A 23,452-nucleotide genomic window follows, 5' to 3' on the forward strand; every position below is an offset into this window, starting at 1 on the left:
ACGCTTAGTGTCTACCACAGAGGCCCTCTTTAACCTCTGCCAGGGTTCCCTTACTGTGGGACAGTACGCCATCCGCTTTCGGACATTGTCGTCGGAACTTGGATGGAATAATGAGGCACTTGTGGGTGCCTTCTGGAGAGGTCTCTCAGGTAAAATCAAGGACGAGCTTGCCGGACGAGATACCCCAACCACTCTGGAGGATCTCATATCCCTGGCTACTCGTATCGACCTGCGGTTTTTGGAGAGAAAGCCCTTTAGGCTGTATCAAGCTCCCATTCCGCGCTCCTCTGCTCCCTTTACTAGCGTCGCTCCCGAGCCCATGCAAGTAGATCGTATCAGGCTGTCTGAGCAGCGGCGCAGGGAGAGGATGACGAACGGTCTCTATCTGTACTGCAGTGGAGCCAATCACTTTGTGCGCACCTGTCCTGAGAAACCGGGAAATGCCTCCACCTAGGTCAAGTAAGGGGGGTCTCCCTAGGTGATCATAATTCCTCTCTGCCCCTTACCCTTTCAGCTTTAATTATTGCAGGTCGGGAGCGTAGATCTGTGGAGGTGTATGTGGACTCGGGTGCGGCTGGTAATTTCATTCGGCAAGAAGAGGTTGATAAACTCCAGATCCCGGTGGTCATCCTAAAAGACCCGCGTGCAATCACCTCCATTGATGGTAAACCTCTCCCCGAGCTCATCACCATGGTTAAGGCCGAAGTAGATCTACAAATTGGAGCGCTTCATCTCGAGAAAATAGCCTTTTACGTCCTGCCTAAATTGTCCCACGCTGTCCTCCTTGGATTACCCTGGCTTAGGCTGCACGAGCCATTTGTCGACTGGCGCTCAGGGGAGATTCTGCGTTGGGGCCATTCCTGCCACGAACGTTGTCTGCGGCCCATCGTCCATCCTCGCTCTCTTCCTAAACCAGCCAATCTTCCAGGCCTTCCCGCACAGTACTACGCGTACGCCGATGTTCTTAGCAAAAAAGAAGTGGATTCCCTGCCTCCGCATCGGGCCTATGACTGCCCTATCGACCTGATTCCCAGAGCCACCTCTCCCAGAGGGAGAAAGTATCCCTTATCCCCAGCAGATACCACGGTTATGACTGAATACATACAGGAGAACTTGGCCAAGGGTTTCATTCGGAAATCCTCGTTCCCAGCAGGCGCAAGCTTTTTCTTTGTTCGGGAGAAAGACGGATCACTTCGACCATGTATTGACTACCGGGGCCTGAACAATATCACGGTTAAGAATCGATACCCGCTTCCGCTTATCCCTGAACTCTTCGACCGGCTGAGGGGGGCTCGGATATTCACGAAGTTGGATCTGCGGGGAGCTTTTAATTTGATCCGGATCCGCACAGAGGACGAGTGGAAGACGGCCTTCAATACCCGTGATGGTCATTATGAGTATTTAGTCATGCCGTTTTGTCTCTGCAATGCTCCAGCTGTGTTTCAGGAATTCGTTAACGAGGTGTTTCGGGATCTACTGTACTCTTGCGTGGTGGTGTACTTAGATGATATTCTCATCTTTTCGCCTGACCTATCCTCTCATCGGAGAAGCGTACGCATGGTCCTGCATCGTCTTCGGGAGAATCACCTCTACGCCAAAATTGAAAAGTGCCTCTTTGAGCAAACCTCGTTACCCTTCTTGGGATATATAATCATGGATTCCGGTCTGAAGATGGATCCAGAGAATCTCTCTGCGGTGCTCAAGTGGCCCCGTCCTGTCAGTATAAAAACCATCCAGCGTTTCCTCGGATTCGCGAATTACTACCGACAGTTTGTGCCTCATTTTTCCACAGTGACCAAGCTCATCATGGCCCTGACCCGTAAAGGAACAAAGTCAAACAGCTGGTCTCCTGAAGCTGAAGACTCCTTCCTTGTCCTGAAACACTCTTTTGCATCTGCACCGATCTTACATCGCCCGGTGGTCAGTGGGGCCTTTTGTTCTAGAAGTGGATGCCTCCTCCACCGGAGCAGGGGCGGTCCTTTCCCAGCAGGTTCCATCAGGACGGCTGGTTCCCTGCGGGTTCTTTTCCAAATCCTTTTCGCCTGCAGAGTGCAATTACTCCATTGGAGACCGGGAGTTGCTGGCCATTAAGATGGCTCTAGAAGAATGGCGGTACTTGCTCGAAGGGGCAGTGCATCCCTTTACTATCTTCACGGATCACAAGAATTTGGCCTATCTGCAGTCCGCTCAGAGACTCAATTCCAGACAGGCCAGATGGGCCTTGTATTTTTCTCGGTTTGATTTCAAGCTTCACTTCCGTCCCGGTAACAAGAACATCAAAGCGGATGCACTCTCCAGGTCTTTGCAGTCGCCTGAAGAGGATGAGGGTCCATCATATATTATCGAGCCTGCCAAAGTGATCACCGTGGCTCCTGTGAAATTTCTACTCCTCCACCAGGCAAGACCTTCGTTCCTCTGAATAAACGCCCGGAGGTGTTGCGCTGGGGGCATTCCCCAAGGTTGCTGGGCACGTTGGGACCAAGAAGACCCTCTTGCTTCTATTCCATTATTACTGGTGGCCCTCCCTTCGCCAAGACGTGATGGACTATGTTGCCTCTTGCACAACCTGTGCTCAGAACAAGGTTTCCAAGGACCCTGCCCTCTGGTCTTCTCCACCCACTACCTGTTCCGGAGGCTCCTTGGCAGCAAATCGCAATGGATTTCGTAACCGACTTGCCCCGCTCAGCTGGTTGACCTACCATCTTAGTCGTAGCAGATCGCTTCTCCAAGATGGCTCATTTCATCCCCTTGCCCAGACTGCCATCAGCTCCAAGGTTGGCCGAGATCTTCATCCACCAGATCTTCGGGCTACATGGTCTCCCTCAACGGATTGTGTCTGATCGTGGGGTCCAATTTACTTCTCGATTTTGGAGGGCTCTCTTTCGGCTTATGAGCACATCTATCGACTTTTTGTCCGCTTATCATCCACAGACCAACGGGCAAGTGGAACGGATTAATCAGGTTCTGACAACCTACCTACGTCACTTTTCCAACGCCCATCAGGACAATTGGGTCTCACTTCTACCTTGGGCAGAATCCGCCCATAATAATCATCCCAGCGAATCAATCACCAAATCACCGTTCTTTGTGGTCTCAGGTCAGAATCCGGGTGTTCCACTGCCCTTTTTCACGTCTTCAGGAGTTCCCGCAGCAGATGCTCTCGCCATGGAATTTTCGCAAATTTGGAAGGAGACCAGAGAGGCCCTCGAGGATGTCAGTGCCCAAATCAAGAAACATGCGGACAAGAGACGGAAGGACATTCCTCCGTACCATCCTGGCGACAAGGTCTGGCTTTCGACCAAGCATATCCGCCTGAAAGTCCCTCCCTACAAGTTAAGTCCCCGATACATCGGTCCCTTCGAAGTGCTTAGACGCATCAATGAGGTGGCATATAAACTGAGGTTGCCGGCTTCACTCGGAGTCTTAACGCCTTTCATGTCTCGCTCCTGAAACCTGTGGTTCTGAATCGGGTCCAACCTGCCTCCATTGCCCCTCCTTCACCTATTGGGTCAGATAACATCTTTGAAGTAAAGGTCATTTTGGCCATGAAAAGAGTTAGGGGGAAGACTCTTTTTCTTATTGATTAGAGGGGATTTGGCCCTGAAGAGAGGTCCTGGAAGCCTCGAGAGAATGTTAACGCCCCTCGTATACTGAAAAAATTTCTGGCCAATCTCAGAAGGGGGGGACATAAGGAGGGGGGTACTGTGACATCGGCGGCCGTGCCCGCCGTTGCCTCATCTGCGGCGGCACCTGCCACTGCCTCTCCTTACCGCACTCCTTCCTCAGCGCGCACTCTCACCCAGCCTCCAGCTCTGCTGCTTCCCTGCGCACCGTCCTTAGGCCATGGGCGCGCGCCAGTCCTCTCTCTTCTACTGGCGGTGGGCATCGCTAGGGGTGGTGCTTGCAAACTCACTTCCTGACCATAAGGTATTTCAAGCGTCGTCTCTGTGGAGAGGACGCCTGATGATTGTGTGGTATTCATGCGTTGCTCTGGCCGCTATAGCTACACTATAGTTCCTCTGTTTTGAGTTCCTCTCTGTTTCTCCCTGTCTGCCTCCACCTCGTCCTACCCTTTTACCCCACTCCTTGCTCTCCTTGCCTATCATCGAGTATTCGTACCACCGGTTCCGTCTCCTGCCTCCCTGGGTCTCCTGTCTTCTGCCAATCCGTTCCCATATCTCCTCCTGGGGCCTCCACGTCTGTACTCCTTCTTCTTCTTCTGTGGCTACTCCTGCTGCTCCTTCTAGTAGTTGCTGCCTGATCCCCTCCTCATCCGATACCCCCTTTCAGGTACTCTAAACTTTGTCCGGTATCCCTGTCCCTCCTCTGGCCTTCCTAGTCCTTTGAGCCACCCCTCTTTGTACCAGCTGTTGCGGTTCTGCCCTCTGCGGTTCTGCCCCTAACGATCCCTGTATAGGGGTCAGTCATCACCTGGCGCGCTCGACCCAGGGGCTCAAGATCCGCGACCCAGAGGGTCCACTCTCGGACGTTGTCCATTCCTGAACATCACATTATTATTATTATTGGGGTGCATGTGACTTTGTAGCAGGGCAGGCCTTGCATTCAATGCATAGGCAAACACTATGGGAGACCCACTTTCTTATAATGGGAACATTTTTTCAGGAGGCCCTCCTGTACGTCTCGTGAAAAGGGTATTGTGGTGCGTCCTAATTTTTGGCAACCCAGCCACTCAATGCATAGGCAATAACAGCATAGGAGACCCACTGTTTAATAATGGGCCTTTAAGAATAGTAATGCCGACTGATGCACCTCTAAAAATAGGCTTTGTGACTTTAAGAGTAACTCCTTCATAAATGAAACAAGATGTGTCTGATGATGTGTCACACACCACATGTCCAGCTAAGGTTGTTAAATGCTGCAATGACATTTCCCAGTAAATGCATTTGTAATGGTTGAAAGCAATGGTAAAGTTGAAAAATGCATAAAAAACACTACTTGTGGGCATAGCCAAAATGGTGGAGCAGCATTTTTTGGGGGTTATTTCTTTTGCCTTACATACAGATTATTACCCAGGAAAGGATTTCCCTTAACATATTTCCCTGTAAAATCCATTTTGGTTTCATTTTTGTATGTTTTACTGTGCGCCTGCAAAAGTGGCGTCACACTCTGACAACATTGGTCACAGCAGTGACCTAGGAGTCAGAAATGCTTCCAGCGACCTTCCCCATGATGTTCCCATGTCGTTTGTGCCCTGTTCCAATAGATTTTCAATGTTTTGACACCCTATAAAGACCTCTGGGGGGTTGCGACAAAAAGCTTGGGTTTCCCATAGACTTACATTGGGCTCGTGGCACGAGTCGAATACCCAAGTTTTCCAATTAGCTTGACCCGAGCAGTGAGCAGCTTAGTATTTCAGTGCTCGCTCATCAGTACTCTGTATGTGATTATACCATAGGTTTTGCTACAAAATGTTATTTGCCTGATATAGTAGGTTAGCCCCAATGCTTCAGGAGCAATGAGCATCTGAGTATTTCAGTGCTCGCTCATCACTACTCAGTATGTGATTATACCATAGGTTTTGCTACAAAATGTTATTTGCCCGATATAGGAGGTTAGCCCCAATGCTTCAGGACCAAGGTGCATCTGCTAAAACCCCTGCAAATTACTATAGTTATATCCTTCGATATGAAATCCATTTGCACGCAAGTAATTGAGGGCAAAGAGGAATACTGTTGTATTTCAACAGTAGAGCTAGATTTTGGGTGGAAAATAGAGAACATGTATATTAGTATACCTCTCTACTGGCTCGAATCAAGGGTCACGGTCTCGATCTTGGCAAGATGCCCCTTTGCTCTTTGAAATCGGTAGTATGTCCAGACTTCTATTATATCACTGTTCTTAAGACAAGATTCAGTTGAACATAATGGTGGAGAATGGAAGTGTCTCATTCCTTCTCAACCTTTCTTTTTGGGAAGAGACTAAAGGACTTAAAGATTACATAACATTCTCAGGTCATTTACCTTGGCAACAGGGAGCAACTCAGTCACAGGGAAGCTGGTATGTGAAAGGACATACAGAAAAGTGAGATGATTGTGTGGGGGCCACTGTAATGAATTCATACTGTGAGAGCATTATACAGTATTGAGGAATTGTGAGAGCAGTATTATTTGGGGTAAGAGTACTGTGTTTGAAAGGCTGAGAGGTCATAGTAAGAGTCAGGGGAAGTGTATGCATGGCACTTTGTGAAGGCCAAACACTGTGTGTTAGGAACTTTGGGGGCATGAAACTGTGTTGTGGGACTGTATATGCAATGCACTGAGTGTGAAAGTTTGTGGGCTCATTATATTGTGTGGGGGTATTAGACCTTGTATGGTGGGAACTGTGGGAGCCATAATACCCTCGTTTGAGGGCCGTTAAGACATCAAACTCTCTTGGGGGTAGTGTGAAAACATAATACTGTGTTTAGAAGCAACCTGGGAGCCTCATAGTATGTGTTTGTACTCTGGGGCGACATAATGTGTGTGATGGGCCCCAAGGGCATCATAAAATATGCAGAGGTACTGGAGACAGCATAATGTGTGGTGGGGGGACTATAGGGAGCATCATACTTTTCGGTGGTTGACAGATTGAGTTATTATACTGTATGAGAAGGACTGTGCTGGGCATCATACTGTGTGTGGGGGCTGTTGGAGCATAATAGTGTATGTAGAGAGCAATGTGAAGGCACTATATTGTGTGTGGTGAGCACTGTGGGAGAAGTATTGAATGATGGGCACTGTAGTGTGTCATAGTGTGTGCAATGAGCACTATGGGGGCATCATACTTTTTTGTGGGTGGGCCACTATGTGAAACATACTGTGTGATATGCACTGCAGGGGCCATGAAAGGAGTATCATACTATGTTGGAACACTACTGGGCTTCACTAGGATCAATAATTCTGTGTAGGCATATACAGTATAAAGGACTGGGTGTGGTTAGGTAAACTACTTACCAACATTAGCATATATTAAAAATTGTCACAGCATGCTATGCTGATCGCAGTATGTGTTCTTTCCTAACTTTCAAAGGTGGGAATTATATAAATGCTGAAAAGTCAGATTAGAGGCAGATTTACTAAAACAGTTAACTTTTTATATTGTGTAGACTAGAAAGTGAAAAAATATGGAAAACGTATGACAGTAACATATGTTGATTTATAAAATTGGTGCATCTTAAACCACACTTCCTTTCCCATGAAACTATGCTGGAAATGCTCAGTCACAACCCTATGGAGAATAAAAGTGCTAATAAATGTGGTGTAAGGCATGTCCAACAGTTTACTGGTGCACTAAATTTATGCAATTATTAAAAATGTGGTGACTCTGAGACATAATTAAAATTGCAATATAAGCAGCATACTGTAATATTTTACTTTCATCATAAAAATACCATTTGCTTTTGTGATGGTCATAAAAAGGTTGCAAAAATCATCATCTTGATGTTGGTAATCTTACTTCATAAATTAGAGTTTAGCTGTAGAATTGATCCTTAAAACATGGAATGATGGGTTGAAACGCACATTACTTAGTCTTAATGGAGCTATATTAAATGAATACATAATTGTCACATTAATTGCCAATTGGAATTTCTCCATAGCTGTGGAAAACACGTATTAATTAAATCTTTCAATTATTTAAGACCTTGCATATTTATTATAGTGAATGTCTTAACTATGTGACTTCCATATCAAATTGAATACATTATATTTTTAGACTATATGACACACTTTACTATTCAATGCATCCAAGATTTAGACATCAGAAAAGAGGAAAAATATATCTCCTACTACTTAAAACTTCCCTGGTCAATATCAGTAAGTGGGGTCCATATCACCAGGGGTCAATAAAGTGCTCTAGGAAACGTCATAGACTGGTAATTGTGAGGAGCTGGTCATGAATTAAACACTATTGGACTAAAGGACGTAGAGCGAAGTCCATGACTCTAAAGGCCCCGTCACACACATTTTGTGACACATCAGCGATCTCGCCAGCGAGATCCCTGTGTGTGACGGGGATCAGCGACTGGCCCTCCTGCAGGTTATTGCTGATCGTGCAGCATCGGCTAGGGCCGTTTTTCGATCGCTGGCCTCCCGCTGGCCAGCGCGCATCGCTGCGTGTGGCAGCGAGAGACCAGCGATCAGCGACGCTGGACGATAGTTTCTAATGTAAACGTCGGGTATCCAGGAGCCGCGGCTCCTGGATACCCGCTGTTCACCTTGGAAACCGGCGTACATGCTGGTTTCCAAGGTAAACAGCGGGTATCCAGGAGTCGCACGGCTCTTAGATACCCGATGTTTACCTTGGAAACCAGCGTGTACGCCGGTTTCCAAGGTAAACAGTGGGTATCCAGGAGCCGCAGCTCCTGGATACCCGACGTTTACATTAGAAACCAGCGTCCAGCGTCGCTGGTCCTGATCGCTGGGGCTGTCTATGTGACAGCTCACCAGTGATCAGCCTATAGATGTCCCAGCGATCCCATCATGTCGGATCGTTGGTGGGATCGCTGGGACATCGTTATGTGTAACGGGGGCTTAAGGGATGAAGACTTTTTCCAGCACAGAGTACCGGTTACGTCAATCTTATTGTTGGGTTTATTAGATATTTGCATGCTCTTTAGTTAAAGGTGCACAAATCTCTTTTGGAAAATTATCAGTCTCAGGAATTGATGTTTTCATTCAGTGACAGTAAGCAGAGGAAGATATGGATCTTATGTGTAAGGCCAGACACAAGAATGGTAATCAGGTAAAGCAATTATTCCATTACTCTCCCAGTAACTGGTCATATTATGTGGATGGGGATAGCAGACCTAGTGGAGCAGTCACCACAGGGCATCTCACATGCAGTCCCAGATTTCTGCCTCAGAAAAATACCTCCACCAAAGCACAGTTAGATTTTTTGGGGGATGTGTTTCCTGAGGGCCGGGTCAATTCCGAGGGGTGACTTAAGGTATTTAGGACATGCAAGAGTTGTTGCAGGCTGGTACTGAAGAAACATGTCATGGTTGTGGTATCCACCATCTGTAGGAGCATAGGCTGTGGCTGCAGACTATACTGGCCAGAGATACAAAAGCTGTGGGCCAACTAAAAGTTGTGAAACAGTGGGTATCATCTGGTATGGGATCTTGTAAACTGGGGGCATCTCATTAGGCCAAATACCCAGAGTGTTGTAAAACTGTGGAAGGAAGAAATAAAACTAATTCCATTGTTAACCTGCCTAGGTGATTAATACAACCCACAACCTCAGATATTCATAGTAATATCAGGACGTAATGGAGTAGCAGTCAGCAGTGCTGCATTTCCTTTTTGAAACACAACACTGCAATGTGCACAACAGTGTCAGAAGCTCTGAAGATATACAAAGCTCTGCTACACAAACAGTTCAAATACATATGCAACAGCCCTGGTATGGGGCCATTCCGTTCACTGTTATCCACCCCCACACAGTGTCCACAGCCAAATGAATAACCACAGACAACAGGTTTCGGGGATAACAGCTGCTTTACTTCAGCAGAACGGGGAAAAATAACATGGAGTTATGGTAACAGTTCACATGGGGAATCCACGGCCAATATAGTTCAGGATTGGATTCTGACACAAAATTGAGGTTCTGGAGCTTTAAGAACCTGTTTTAGTTAGGAGCATTACTTGCAGGTAATTATAAGAGAGTTCAGTCTATTGGTGGCATAAAGGCAGGAGAGGGAATATATGGCAATATTTACAGACCTGAAATCCCATATTCATTTTCTCAGCTGGTCACGGTACATGCAGAAATATACTTGAAGTAAATAACGGATAATTTGCGGTAAGGCGGGGAACCCTCAATTTCCTCAACACGCAATAGGTAAACCGGACAGCAGGGATCCAGGGTTAAAAAAAGGTTAAAAGTCTTCAGCCACCTTGGCTGTAGAAGTCAGGGGAAGATCCAAGGCACTAGGCCTGGCTGTGTAAGTCTTGAGATGAAGAGAAGGATGACTGGAGGGGGTCAAGAAACCCCTCAAATGAGGTGGGCTCTGGGTCACATCTTGAACCAGACCCCTCAGGGAACCTTTCAGAACCCTGTCTTGTCTCCACAGAGACTAGAGGTAGCTCCTCCCATTGAACCTTGGTGACAGGGTCACTGACCAATAGGATAACTCTCAATTCTTGTGTCAGACTTCACATTGTGAGATTAATATATAAAGCAACACAACAAATTAAAACTGCACTTAATAGAACATTGAAACACATACCTGAGGAATATATGAGACTAGCTATGAACCCCTTCTACGCCCGGGTGGGGAGCATTTTTATTGTTATATGGTCTCCCATCCTGGTATGTGCTGCCCCCCTCCTATCCTGGTATGCATGCCCCCCTCATCCCTATAATGGTATGCATGGTACCCTTCATCTCTATCCTGGTATGCATGGCCCCCTCATCCCTATCCTCGTATGCCTGGCCCCCTCATCCCTATCCTGGTATGCATGGCCCCCTCATCTCTATCCAGGTATGCATGGTACCTCTCATCCCTATCCTGGTATGCATGGCCCCCTCATCCCTATCCTGGTATGCATGACCCCCTCATCCTTATAATGGTATGCATGGCACCCCTCATCCCTATCTTGGTATGCATGGTACCCCTCATCCCTATCCTGGTATGCATGATACCCCTCATCCCTATAATGGTATGCATGGCACCCCTCATCCCTATCCTGGTATGCATGGTACCCCTCATCCCGATCCTGGTATGCATGCCCCCCTCATTCCTATAATGGTATGCATGGCCCCCTCATCCCTATCCTGGTATGTATGGCCCCCTCATCCCTATCCTGATATGCATGGCCCCCTCATCCCTATAATGGCATGCATGGCCTACTCATCCCTATCCTGGTATGTATGGCCCCCTCATCCCTATAATGGTATGCATGGCCCCCTCATCCCTATCCTGCTATGCATGGCCCCCTCATCCCTATAATGGTATGCATGGTTCCCCTCATCCCTATCCTGGTATGCATGGTACCCCTCATCCTTATAATGGTATGCATGGCCCCCTCATCCCTATCCTGGTATGCATGCCCCCCTCATCCCTATAATGGAATGCATGGCCCCCTCATCTCTATAATGGTATGCATGGTACCCCTCATCCCTATCCTGGTATGCATGGCCCCCTCATCCCTATCCTCGTATGCATGGTACCCCTCATCCCTATCCGGCTATGCATGGTATCCCTCATCCCTAACCTGGTATGCATGGCCCCCTCATTCGTATAATGGTATGCATGCCCCCCTCATCCCTATCCTCGTATGCATGTCCCCTCATCCCTTTAATGGTATGCATGGCACCCCTCATCCCTATCCTGGTATGCATGGTAACCCTCATCCCTATCCTGGTATGCATGCCCCCCTCAACCCTATAATGGTATGCATGGGCCCCTCATCCCTATCCTGGTATGTATGGCCCCCTCATCCCTATAATGGTATGCATGGACCCCTCATCCCTATCCTGGTATGCATGGCCCCCTGTTATGAATGAGTCACCGTAGGAGGCAAAAACAGAAATACTAGCTAAGTCCAGAAAACCAGAGAATTTGGCAGCTATCGGATTGCAGACCCCTGAACCTAACAATAACTAGCAGTAGCCATGGGGGGTTCCTACGGTGCCCTAGACCCCTCGATCACAGCCGGAGAACTAAATAGCCTAAAGACAGAAAGGGAAGTCTAAACTGCCCCAGAGTAGACCCCAAAGCAATAGGCAGCCCCCAACATATAATGACGGTGAAGCAAGATGAAAAAACACTCACACAGGTAGAAAGATAGGCTGAGCAAATGATGGGGTCACAGCTAACTTAATAGGACAGGATAGAAAAGCTGCTGTCTGCAATCTGCCAAAACCCTATCAAAACAAGAGCCAACAGACTGATAGGGAAAAAAGCCCTGAAGACGCTAGGCTTCAAAAAGACTATATCAGTACTCAGGTATTTTCTAAAGACAGAGCAAAAAGGAATTCAGCTCACCCCAGCAGGGAATGGCAGAAATCCAGAAAAACAAGGCAAAACAAAACCAAAACACAAATGCAAAAAGCAGAGCAGAAAACTTAGCTTTTGAGGAGCAGGAATCAGACTGGTCTCCTAGAATCCCTCAGGGAAATCACCAGCAAGGCAGAAGGGCGTCGGCTGCCTTATATCCAGTCAGCAATTCCAGTAGCCCAGTCATCATCATCCAGCTCAGGTGCTTGGTAATCAGCCTCACTACCTTCCTTCACCAGAAGAGGGAGTTCATCAGACCTCAATGGTGAAGGGGAAAATGAACTCACAACAGTACCTCCCCCTTGAGGAGGGGTCACCGAACCCACATCCACGCCACCAGGGCGATCAGAGTGAGGCCGATGAAAGGCACGCACCAATCTTTTGGCATGAATATCAGAGGCAGAGACCCAGGAATTATCCTCCTGACCATAACCCTTCCACTTAACCAAATACTGGAGTCTCCGTCTGGCCAGACGGAAATCCAGTATCTTCTCTACCTCATATTCCATGTTACCTTCAACCAATACAGGGTCCGGAGGTGCCACCCCAGGAACAACTGGTTCAACAAACCTCTTCAACAAGGACATATGAAACACATTATGGATTTTAAATGTGACAGGAAGAGCCAAACGAAAAGAGACCGGATTAATAATCTCCAAAATCTTGTAAGGTCCAATAAATCTAGGCTTGAACTTAGGAGAAGCCACCTTCATAGCGATATTTTTTGATGATAACCAAACATATCACCAATCTTAAACTGGGGACCAATGGTCCTATGTCGGTTGGAAAACCGATGGGCCTTTTCCTGGGAGAGAGATAACTTATCCACCACTTGGTCCCAGATCTGGTGCATTCTCTCCACCACAGTGACAACACCTGGGCAGGCAGAAGGCTCAACCTGCCCTGAAGAAAATCGAGGATGAAACCCAAAGTTACAAAAAAAAGGTGACATCAAAGTGGCAGAACTAGCTCTATTATTTAAAGCAAATTCAGCCAAGGGCAAAAATGAAACCCAATCATCCTGATCAGCAGAAATAAAACATCTCAAATACGACTCCAAGGTCTGGTTTGTTATCTCCGTCTGCCCATTGGTCTGAGGGTGAAAAGCAGAGGAGAAGGACAACTGAATTCCCAGCATGGAACAGAAAGTCCTACAAAATCTAGACACAAACTGAACTCCTCTGTCAGATACAATATTCTCAGGAATCCCGTGCAAGCGAACCACCTGTTGCAAAAACAGGGGCACCAACTCAGAGGAAGATGGCAACTTAGGGAGTGGTACAAGATGAACCATCTTAGAGAACCTATCACAAATCACCCAAATAACAGTCATTCTCTGAGAGACAGGCATATCAGAGATGAAATCCATTGAAATATGGGTCCATGGCCTCCTGGGGACCGGCAAAGGCATCAACAACCCACTAGAGGGAGAGCAAGGTTTAGACCGGGAGCAAGTCCCACAGGACTGCACAAAATTCCTGACATCACGAGACAAGGCGGGCCACCAAAAAGACCGACTCACCAGATCTCTAGTACCAAAAATACCTGGATGACCAGCCAATGCAGAGCAATGAACTTCAGACATCACTCTCTTCATCCACTGGTCAGGAACATACAACTTTCCACTGGGACAACGCTCAGGTTTGTCCTCCTGGATCTCTTCCAGAGCACGTCTCAAATCGGGCGAGATGGCAGAAAGAACTACCCCTTCGCCTAAGATGGTAGCAGGCTTGGTCACCACAGGAGAATCAGCAAAGGAGCTCCTAGAGAGAGCATCAGCCTTGACATTCTTAGTGCCAGGAAGAAAAGAGACCACAAAATCAAAACGTGTAAAAAACAAGGCCCACCTAGCCTGTCTAGGGTTCAAGCGTTTGGCCGACTCCAGGTAAATCAAATTGTTGTGGTCAGTGAGGACCACGACTTGATGTTTAGCTCCCTCCAACCAATGTCTCCACTCCTCAAATGCCCATTTCATGGCTAACAGTTCCCGATTCCCCACATCATAGTTACGTTCAGATGGAGAGAACTTTCGGGAAAAGAAACCACAGGGATTCATTTTAGATGTTACAGGATCCTTTTGGGACAAAACAGCTCCTGCACCAATCTCAGAAGCGTCCACCTCTACCTGGAACGGAAGTGAGACATCAGGTTGCCGCAAAGCCGGGGCAGAAGTGAATCTTCGCTTCAGCTCCTGAAAGGAAGAAACAGCCTCCGGAGACCAATTCAACACATCAGCACCCTTCTCAGTCAGATCAGTCAATGGCTTGGCAATACAAGAAAATTTTGCTATAAAGTTCCGATAAAAATTAGCAAAACCCAAAAACTTCTGGAGGGCCTTCAAAGAAGTGGGTTGAACCCAATCATTAATGGCCTGTACCTTGGCCGGGTCCATTTCAATAGTTGACGGAGACAAAATAAATACCAAAAATGAAATCCTCTGTACCCCAAAAAGGCATTTCGATTCCTTTGACATACAGGGAATTCTCCCTCAAGATCCGGAACACAGTCCGAACATGTTCCACATGAGAATCACAATCCTTGGAGAAGATCAAAATATCATCCAGATAGATAATCAAAAACTTATCCACAAAGTCTCGGAAAATGTCGTTCATGAAGCACTGGAAGACAGAAGGGGAATTAGTGAGCCCAAAAGGCATCACCAGGTACTCAAAATGTCCCTCCGGAGTATTAAACGCCGTCTTCCATTCATCCCCATGCTTAATGCGGATAAGATTATACGCCCCCCTGAGGTCAAGCTTGGTAAACCAGCAAGCACCTTTAACTCTGGAGAATAGATCCGAAATCAGGGGTAACGGATACTGATATTTAATAGTAATTTTGTTGAGGGTACGATAATCAATACAAGGCCTTAATGAACCATCCTTTTTGGCCACGAAAAAAAAAACGGCACCTAAGGGTGAAGAGGATGGTCTAATATGACCCTTCTCCAATGCCTCCTTAATATAGGATCGCATAGCCTCGTGCTCGGGTACAGATAAATTGAAGAGTCGACCCTTGGGAAATTTACACCCCGGGCTCAGTTCAATTGCACAGTCATAACTCATATGAGGAGGCAAAGACGCAGACTCATTCTCACTAAATACATCATAAAAGTCCGCCAAATAGTCAGGAACATCATGCGACTGAGGAGAGGTGGAAAAAACCGGAGCCTCACTAAGGGCACACCGACAACCCCAACTCACCACAGACACAGATTTCCAATCTAAAACTGGATTATGCATTTGCAACCAGGGAAACCCCAGAACAATGGTATCATGCAAATTATGCAACACCAAAAATCTGCAATTTTCTTGATGGTCTGGGGCGACCCGCATTACCACCTGGGTCCAAAACTGAGGTTTATTTTTCGCCAAAGGAGTAGCATCAATCCCCCTCAAAGGGATAGGCGTCCGCAGAGGTATCATCGGAAATCCACAACGTTTAGCAAAATCCAAGTCCATTAGGTTCAGGGCTGCTCCCGAATCCACAAAAGCCTTGGCGGAAAATGTGGACAGGGAGCAGATCAGAGTAATTGCCAGAAGAAACTTAGGTTGAACACCACCCACAGAAAACGTGTGTGCAAAACGTTTCTCTCGTTTAGGACAGACAGAAATAATATGCGAGTCATCTCCACAAAAAAAAACACAGCTTATTACGCCTTCTGAACTCCTGACGTTGCTCCCTGGACAAAACTTTATCACATTGCATAGGTTCAGACACTTGTTCAACAGGTGGCAACACCTCTCGTGCAGTCCTGCGTTCAAGTAAACGCCGATCAACCTGAATGGCTAATGACATAGAATCGTCAAAACCAGAGGGAACAGGAAATCCCAATATAGTATCTTTTACGGCTTCTGACAAACCCTTCTGAAAGAGAGCAGCCAAGGCATTATCATTCCAGGTATTAAGGACCGCCCACTTTCGGAATTTTTGACAGTACAATTCTGCAGAATCTCGACCCTGGCTCAATGCCAACAGGGTCTTTTCAGCCTGATCAATAGCATTAGGTTCGTCATACAACAACCCCAAGGCTTGAAAAAATGCGTTCACACTAGTCAGAATAGGATCATCTGGTTTCAAAGAAAACGCCCAATCCTGGGGATCGCCACGCAGCAAAGAGATGACAATTTTAACCTACTGCACGGAGCTCCCTGACGAGTTAGGCTTCAAGGCAAAAAATAATTTACAATTATTTTTGAAATTCAAAAATTTAGACCGATCCCCAAAAAACACATCAGGAGTAGGGATCTTTGGTTCAGCAGCATGTGAATGAGCAAGGTAGGCGGAAATTTCCCACACTTCCGCAGCGAGCTGCTCCACACGATCAGACAATTCCTTTATCTCCATTGAGAGAAAAAAGAATTCCCCCTACGGTCTCAGAGATATAGAGGAAAAAATATACACACTTTTTTTTTTTTTTTTACAATTCTTTCCTGCTATTGAGTACCCTAGGATCTGCGGTATGGCTGGTGATTATGTTATGAATGAGTCACCATAGGAGGCAAAAACAGAAATACTAGCTAAGTCCAGAAAACCAGAGAAGTTGGCAGCTATCGGATTGCAGACCCCTGAACCTAACAACAGCAACTAGCAGTAGCCATGGGGGTTCCTAAGGTGCCCTAGACCCCTCGATTACAGCTGGAGAACTAAATAGCCTAAAGACAGAAAGGGAAATCTAAACTGCCCCAGAGCAGACCCCAAAGCAATAGGCAGCTCCCAACATATAATGACGGTGAAGCAAGATGAAAAAACACTCACACAGATAGAAAGATAGGCTGAGCAAATGATGGGGCCAAAGCTAACTAAATAGGACAGGATAGAAAAGCTGCTGTCTGCAATCCGCCAAAACCCTATCAAAACAAGAGCCAACAGACTGATAGGGAAAAAAGCCCTGAAGACGCTAAGCTTCAAAAAGACTATATCAGTACTCAGGTATTTTCTAAAGACAGAGCAAAAAGGAATTCAGCTCACCCCAGCAGGGAATGGCAGAAATCCAGAAAAACAAGGCAAAACAAAACCAAAACACAAATGCAAAAAGCGGAGCAGAAAACTTAGCTTTTGAGGAGCAGGAATCAGACTGGTCTCCTAGAATCGCTCCTAGTAACTTTATTTTATGAACTGTCCAGTCTTTTATTGAAGAAAAAGGCACTTAAATAACATGGCCGGATGCTGGGGTGCGTAGCCAGCCCCTTTGGCCGCGTCCGGCCCCAGTGGATGAGTAAGTGCTGGAGGTTTCACCTGCCGCTGGTCGCAGGGCTGTGACTTTCTGTACAGTCCCTTGGTCCTGGATCCATCATGAGCCTGGCTGGAGGATTTGTCATCCCCACCTGCTGTGAGGGCAGCACAAACTCCTTATATTCAGTTCCAACAGTGTGCAGCTCTGCAGGTGGAGGCATGTGGGCAGATCATATTACAGCAGTTCCAGGCTTATCATCCATAGTTTATGCAAGCAAATTAGATGTCCTCTGGTCATTAGAAACAATAGAGGTTGCTTTAGGGCCCAGGGTGAATTCTGTCAGGTTGAGTATAACCTTTCTTTTTACTGTCTGTTCTCTGCAGACACACTGAGATAAAATCCAAAGACACTTTTTTTTTCTTCACTGCACTGAGCTCTCTGCAGCAGTCCTGCCTACTGGGGGGCAGGATTTACAACTCATCACTGAAGAGGGGCGTCACCTCCTGGCAGGAGTGACAGAAGGCCAAAGAAGAGTCTATGTGTGGCGCCCTGCGTCTTTACCACCACAAAAGGGTTAAATATGTACTGTTTTGTATATGTTTTGTGAGCAATGGGAGTTATGCTTTCTCTGCTAGAGACCACAACACACACACACAATTTACCTCACTCCCTTACTTGTCTGAAGCTTAGAGCTTTGAAAACCTACCCTAACTGGGAGGGGGAGGAGTCGAGAGTTGTTTCAGTGAAGAAGAAGGAAGTGAACGTTCCTGGCAGCCATGATGACATGTGTTCCCTCTAGGAGCAAAGCAAATAAACATCATGGAATCAGCCCCTTGGCCATCCATTCTTTCAGAGCAGGATGGTAAGCTGAGAGACTGTGTGAGTTTATACAACCTACAGTGGAGTGTTTTCCCTGGGAATACAGCAGCAAGCTAGGATCAGTGAAGGATTTTGCAAGAAGGAACTTCACACAGGATCCAAGCAAGTTGTAATATCTCCTCTGAACTGCATCTGAACTACAGTAAATGATAAAGTGACTTTTCTTGTCTCCTGCCTTATTACTCCGTGCCTTCTACTTCCATCACAATCCTTGGGGGTCTACCCTGGTTGGAGAGGGCTTAACATCTGCACTGCCATCACTATCTACTCCCCCAGTTGTCATCTGCTGTGCCAGCTATACTACAGTCAAACACACCAACTGGCGTCACGAAGCACTACATAAACTTTATTCCCATTCAATTCTACCCCTTTTACATGACCGCCTGGGGCCACGGACCTGGTCACAGCTACTGTGACACATCCCTTTAAGACAGCCTGCCCGGTACCGAGTATTCTACTGCCTCTGGGGCGCGTCATTTTGGCATCATGAACAGGATTCGAACAGGATTACCGTGCGTGCCTAAAGTCCTACAAGAGCAATGACCTGCAGCAACTGAAGTGGTGAGTGGCACCCCTGTAAGGGTTAACTAGGGGGGAAGATGTCTAATCCCAGCAACGCTCAGGGTGCAGCAGCTGCAGCTCACCTATTGCCTCTCACCATTCCTTATATATCGGCTGCCACAGTACAATGGTGAATCGCACACCTTAAGTGACTTCAAAGGGAAGCTGTGCAGCATGTTTGAAATTTACCCTATGTCAGAGGAGCAGAAAGTCAGTATACTTACAAGTCAGCTCAGTGGCGCTGCTCAGAGAGAAGTTAAATCTTGGCCAGCAACTGATAAAAAGACTGTAAAAGACATTTTTGCTAAATTAAAGGAATGTTTTGACACCCGTACTGCTTCAGAAATAAAGATGCGATTTTTAAACTGCAGACAGAAATCACAGGATTCTGTTAGAGACTATGCCTTAAACCTGCAGGAGGTGCTGCGGGCCATTAAACAAATTGATCCAGACAGTGTAAGGCTGTGTGCACACGCTGCGGAATCTGCTGCGGATTGATCCGCACGGATTTTGCAAAATCCGCAGGTAAATCCGCAGGTCAAAAGACCTGCGGTTTATCTGTGAATTTGCCTGCGGTTTTGCCCTGCGGTTTATCATCTCCACAATGGAGGAGATGGTAAACCGCTGCGGAATCCGCAGAAAGAATTAACATGCAATTCTTTCTGTGCGTTAGAAACCGCAGCAAAAACCGCGTGGACAATTCCACAGCATCTGCACTGCGGTTTCCATATCCCACAGGGAATAATGGTACTGTACACCGCAGCAGAAACTGCTGCAGATCCGCAGGGCTAAATCCGCTGCGGATCCGCAGCAGAATCCGCAGCGTGTGCACACACCCTAAGAGATGAGAACAAAATGCTGAAAGAGCAGTTTATTGAAGGTCTTTTGTCTGATTCCAGTAAGGTACAACTGCACATGATGTCATTGCAGGACCCTGACATGGACTTTGTTCAGTTTAAGGACAGATCCATCCGTATCTTAAGAGAATCTACCTATGTCTGCACTGAGCCAGTTAAACATCCAGCAGTTACATACCACCAGGGGGCAGTATCCTCACCCCAGGTGCCTGCAGTACAGCATGTGCAGATTCCAGTTGATGATTCTACTGCAGATTTACGGCTGCAAGTACAGGAACTGACTAAAAATATGTCTGCTCTATGTAAAACTGTTCAGACTCTCCAGACTTGTTCCCCCACAGAGAGGATCCAACTAGCATCAAGCCCGGATGATCTCCCATGGCGACGGCCAAAGAGGATGCCACAACATCAGCGACGACTGACTCGCACCGGCAGGACATCCACAGACCAAATTGACTCATCTGGAAGACCCATCTGCAGATGGTGCCATAAGGTGGATCATATTGAAAGGGAATGTCCTTTAAATGGGCCACCCTTGGGGCCGAGGACCACCCCCCAGGAGTAAGACCATCTGGTCTAACTAACTGGAAAAACAGGTATGTTGGAGGACGTCCACTTATACCCGTGGTAGTGGAAGGTATCCCCTTCACTGCCCTCATGGACACTGGATCACAGGTAACCACAATGCCTTACACACTGTACCAGAGATATTGGACTGATGCTGATTTCACCCAACTTCCTGATGGTGACTTGTCACTAATAGCAAGTCATGGTCAACCTCTGACACACATGGGGTACAAAGAGGTTGTCATTAAAGTGGGAAAAGTGGAGCTTAAAGCTCAAGGTCTCGTGGTGGTAGAGGTGGAAAGAGCAGAGTGTCAACCTATCATAACATTAGGCACACATGTGATTGAAAATTGTTTAAGTGAGGTCATCACCATTTTGAAAGACATAGCCAAGTCGGCCCCGTACAAAGAACAGCATGCCCTCAATAAAGATATCAAGGCCCTTGTGCAGCAACAGCAGGTGCTGTTAACTGGTGGAGAGATTGGTAGCGTAAGGGGAGAATGATCCCCACTCCATTATGCTTCCCCCTAGGAGTGAGACCCTCATTTGGTGCCGAGCAGCCATAGGCATCAGAGGACAGGACTACCAAGCTCTACTTGAACCCATCTACTCAGATAGCAGACCTACTGTGCTGACAGCCAGGGGAATTGTTGATGTTAAAAGGGGCAGGGTCCCGGTACGTGTTCTGAACTGTGTAGAGGAGAAAGCTTGCTTGCCCTATTATGCAACCATAGCCAAACTAGTCACAGTCAGCAACAATGATATTCAGGCTGTAGGACCCTTGGATCTGTCAGAAGCGACGGATGGCTATGGCTCTTCTGTTTAAATTGAGGAATGGTTCCAAAAGATACATGATGGCACCGAGTCCACTCCTGTACATCAGAAAAATGGAGTGCAGTGAGTGGTACAAGAATATGAGAGGGTTTTCAGTAAGCATCCCTTGGATTTTGGGCAGGTAAAAGGGTTTCAACATAACATCCCCACAGGAGATCACCCACCTATCAAAGAAAGGTATCGTCCTGTACCTCCTGCTCATTATCAGTGTGCAAAAGGTATGCTAAGAGAAATGAAACAAGCAGGGGTAATCAGGGATAGCTACAGTCCTTGGGCAGCTCCCCTGGTGTTAGGCAAAAGATGGTACAATGTGCATGTGTGTAGATTACAGACAACTTAACAAAATCACTCACAAAGATGCATACCCCTTACCGCGCATAGAGGAGTCTCTAGCAGCTTAAAAATCAGCTAGGCTCTTCTCCACTTTGGACTTAACCAGCGGGTACTGGCAAGTTCCTGTTGCTGAGGCAGACAAAGAAAAAACTGCATTCACTACTCCTATGGGGCTATGTGAATTTAATTACATGCCGTTCGGATTGAGCAGTGCTCCTGGGACATTTTAGAGAATTATGGAATGTTGCCTGGGACATATGAACTTTGAGACTGTGCTATTGTACTTGGATGATGTGATTGTATATTCCAGGACCTATGAGGAACATCTGCAACACCTGGCAGAGGTCTTGGAGGGGTTGTCCAACTTTGGCTTAAAGGTAAAACCATCTAAGTGTCATCTCCTAAAGCCCAAAGTGCAGTATTTAGGCCATGTCATAAGTTCAGAAGGAGTAGACAAGTAACTGTCATTAGAGACTGGCAGGTACCCACCAACATCCAAGAGGTCAGACAATTCCTAGGCCTAGAGGGATACTACAGACCCTTTATTAAAAACTTTACTAAACTGGCAGCCCCTCTTCAAGATCTCCTAGTTGGCCAACCCAAAAAGGCCAGAGGCAAGAGTCCCCTGATTGAGAGGAGTGTTAGGTTGGATGAGTCATTCAACAGCCTTAAGCAAGCACTTACTGGAGAAGAGATCTTAGCACATCCAGACTATGATCAGCCGTTTATCATGCACACAGATGCCAGCAATGTTGGATTAGGAGCTGTCCTATCTCAAGTGAAGCAGGGTAAGGAGAAAGTCATTGCTTATGCCAGTCGGAAGCTTCGTTCTCCTGAGAAGAACTCTACCAACTATAGGTCCTTCAAGCTAGAATTCTTGGCTATCGTTTGGGCAGTAAATGATAGGTTCAAGCACTATTTGGCCTCATCCAAATTTACCATCTATATGGACAATAATCCGTTAATCCATCTGGAGACTGCCAGGCTCGGCGCCTTGGAACAAAGATGGATGGCTCAGTTGTCCAATTATGAGTTCGACATTAACCCCTTCCTGACCTGTGACATGTGTCATTAAAGTCGGTGCCAATCCGACCCATGATGCATACGCTGTGTCATGAGTTTAAAGCCCCCCTGCGGGTCGAGTGACCGGGGTCACGGAAAGGTCACCTGACCCGCAGTGACAGGACCCTTTGTGCTTCACCACAGGGGGGGTGGCTTAGCCCCTAGTGGCTATGATCGCTCTGATTGACTGTTGAAAGTGAAACAGCCAATCAGAGCGATAGTAATAGATCATCAATGAAATTTGATGAACTATTTCAATCCAGCCATGGCCGATGCTGAAATAGCATCGGACATGGCTGGAGACACTAAGTTAACCCCCCCGCCGACTGACAGCATCGATCGGCCGCCGCCACCTACTGACAGTGGCGATCGGCCGCCGCTGTCACAATCTACCCCCCTCTCCCTTCCCTCCGCTCCCCCCACCTTCTGATCCCCCCTCGATACTCACTAACCCCCTGGCTGTCCCGGTGTCCCGCCATCCCGCCATCCAGGTCCATGGGCACCGTCATCTTGGAAAATGGCGGGTGCATGCGCAGTGCGCCCGGCGGCAGATTCATTTTTTTTATTTTGATCATTGTGATAAACTCTCACAGTGATCAAAATGAAAAAAAAGTAAATCACCGCCCCCCTTATCACCCCCCATAGGGACAAATAATAAAATATTTTTATTTTTCTATTAGGGTTAGAAATAGGGTTAGGGTTAGAAATAGGGCTAGGGTTAGGGCTAGGGCTAGGGTTAGGGCTAGGGCTAGAGCTATGGTTAGGGTTAGGGCTAGGGTTAGAGTTAGGGCTAGGGGTGGGTTGGGGTTGGGATTAGGGTTAGGTTTGTGATTAGGGTTAGAGTTGGGATTAGGGTTAGCGGTGTGTTGGGGTTATGATTAGGGTTGGGATTAGGGTTAGGGGTGTGTTGTGGTTAGGGTTGTGGTTAGGGTTATGATTAGGATTGAAATTAGGGTTAGGGGTGTGTTGAGGTTAGGATTGGAGTTAGAATTGAGGGGTTTCCACTGTTTAAGCATATCAGGGGGTCTCCAAACACGACATGGCGCCACCATTTATTCCAGCCAATTTTGTGTTCAAAAAGTTGAACAGCGCTGCTGGGATGTACCATGTCTGCAAGATATGTTTTCTGTTGCAATGTGCTAACAAATCCTCCATCCTAGGACATTGTAAACTCTCAGTAGT

Source organism: Dendrobates tinctorius, unplaced genomic scaffold, assembly GCF_039654945.1.
Source record: "Dendrobates tinctorius isolate UK_male_01 unplaced genomic scaffold, ASM3965494v1 ptg000127l, whole genome shotgun sequence".
NCBI classification, from domain to species: Eukaryota; Metazoa; Chordata; class Amphibia; order Anura; family Dendrobatidae; genus Dendrobates; species Dendrobates tinctorius.